The following is a 2,587-nucleotide window of genomic DNA, read 5'->3' on the forward strand; positions in this document are numbered from 1 at the left end:
TTTTTTTTTTTTTTTTTTTTTTTTTCTGTAATACAGAAGGGTCAATGAGAAAAAAGCAAACTTTTTTTTGGGGTAAAAGTTTTCAAAATCATAACTTTACGAGTCTTTCTAATTAGAAGAAACTATTTAGCCGACAAAGACGATTCCTGTATACTCAACAAACTCGTTTCTATGAAATCAATTTCACTTTCTAATAGCCCGTTAAAAGGATTGGATCAAACTCATGATGAATCAACTAAATTAAAACAAAGCACGAAACTAATCGTAGAACAATCAAATTACAAAAAGATCGAGCAAACAATCCAAATTTGCAGTTAAAACCCAGCACAAATCAAGCAATTATCTCACTCTTAGAATCACAATTATGAATTATCTCTACAGAAAGAAAAAGAAAAGCTTACTTTTTGTTACTCAAATTTGTTGCTTTTTCGATGTGGAAGATGAACTAACCCAACGTTTCTCTCTGAAGAAGCAAACCCAACTGTAACAATGTGTTGTTCTATGATTTGAAAACTGGACTACCTGCCGTTTTTATAAATATAAAACAGTACGAAATTTACATTTTAAATTCGGAAACGAGAGTGATTGTAGCCCTGAGACCTATTATCCAGGATTCGGTATCCGGTATTCGATCCGGGATCTGCTCATATCCGCTCTGGAAAACTGGATATCCGGATGGAGTGGATCTAGATTCGGATGGTGAAATTATGTAACCGGGCGGATCCGGATCCGGGTGGGGCGGTTATTGGAGACTTTAACCAAATTCTTAGGAGTGAACATCATTCTGGTTTCTCAACTGCTGACATCATTCTTAGGAGTAAGTGATTTTGAGTTTGCTCTGCAGGAAGCAAATCTTTTTGAAGCTCCTTCGAAAGGTCTTAATTTCACATGGTGGAACCATAGGGAGGAGGATCCAATCTCTAAGCGTATTGATTATGCTTTGATTAACGAGCATTGAGCTAGGGCATTTCCATATGCTTATTCAGAATTTCTAGAGCCCGGTCAGTCTGATCATGCGCCTTGTTTGTTATTCGTTCCCCATATACATCATGTGGTGAATAGACCATTCAAGTTCTTTTGCCATCTAGTGGAGCACCCGGATTACGAGGACGTGATTGCTTCTGAATGGGCAACTAACTCTATCATCAGGTCATGCCAATTTAAGTTAGTCAGGGGCTTAAGTTGTTGAAGCCTTGCCCTTGACAATTGAATAATCAACATTTCAGTGGGGGTTTCTATCAGAGATAAATAGAAAGAGGCGGAAATTACGGAGATTCAGAAAAAAATTCTAATTTCTCCTTCTATTGAGCTGGCTAGGGATGAGAATATTGCCACTGAGGCATTGAATTTGCTTCTGTCTGCAGAGGAGGTTTTCTATATGTAGAAATCTCTTATTAAATGGTTGGCTCTTGGGAAAAGAACACAACATTTTTCCATAACATGGTGTTGTAGAGGTAGTAAAATCACATCCCATGATGAGATTAATTGCCATGTTGTTGATGATTTCAAGTCTATTTTTGGAACTACAAGCATGCCAGTTTCTCCGGTCTGTGTTGAACTCTTGCAGGAACTTCTCCCTTTCAGATGCTCAAAATTGCAAGCTCATGGGCTGCTGAGAGATGTATTTTCAGAGGACATAAGAGACATTCTCTTTGCCGTGCCAAAAAGCAAAAGTCTTGGTCCAGATGGCTATCTAGTTGAATTCTACATCTTGGTCTACAGTTGGCCCAGATCTTATATGTGATGTACAAGAGTTCTTACGCAATGGACGTGTAACGCCTACAAACATGATTTTTGGTTCGTGCATCAGTCCAAAGATGGGCATCGATCGATGCAGCTATGCGGTTTGCACTCGGGATATTTTCAATGTCTCCGGTTCTAAACGGTTCAGCAGGACAACTCTAGGGTTCAATATAAGGTGATATCGACGCCTTAAAGCCATTGGTTGGCCGTTTTTTGTCCATATAGAAAAGAGAAAGAAAAATCTCGGAGAGATCGATTTTGTGGGCAAAAGAGAAGGTTTCTGTACCTGTTTGGAATGTGGGGAAGAAGGTCTGAGCGTAGAGTACATGGGAAGGCTTGGATCTTGCTATTCTTTATCAGTTTCAACTAAAACAAGAGGTGAGTGTATGACTATAGCTTATCTAAGTGTTTAGATATGTGTTTTGTGTATTTTTGCGTGATTGATTGCCTGTTTGCTTGTGTGTGCATGGTGGTTATGGCCTGTCGAGGTCGGATTCAGCATCATGGACCCGATAGGAGACGGAGGAGATCTCATTCGGCGATGCAAAGACGTTGCATCGGTCGATGCAAATACGTTGCATCGGTCGACGCAAGGAGTGCGTCTGTAGCACCCCCGACCCGTTCTAGACCAAGAACAGACCGAGAGCATCACGTTTAAGACTCCCGCAGCCGGTCAACCGAGATTCCTAGAACGCATCCGATCGCCTAAACCGTCCAACCACAGATGCCCGCTCCTCATGAATCATGGCCTAAGGCTTTGCAACCCGTACCGTGATGCACGAGTTGTGATTAGTCTGGACTAGACTAATAAATATCATTGGGAGACACGGAGTTTTAAGAAAAC

General features: G+C 40.8%; 1 protein-coding gene across 1 annotated transcript in view; it reads right to left on the reverse strand.

Annotated features, from left to right (window-relative positions):
• Positions 1–482, reverse strand: part of LOC104732783 (mitogen-activated protein kinase kinase 3-like) — a 3,535-nt gene extending 3,053 nt beyond the window's left edge. The window contains exon 1 of the mRNA XM_010452365.1: positions 402–482. The gene's annotated coding sequence lies outside the window, so the exon portion shown is untranslated. The remainder of the gene's footprint in view (positions 1–401) is intronic.

The sequence above is a fragment of the Camelina sativa genome, chromosome 12, assembly GCF_000633955.1.
Source record: "Camelina sativa cultivar DH55 chromosome 12, Cs, whole genome shotgun sequence".
NCBI classification, from domain to species: Eukaryota; Viridiplantae; Streptophyta; class Magnoliopsida; order Brassicales; family Brassicaceae; genus Camelina; species Camelina sativa.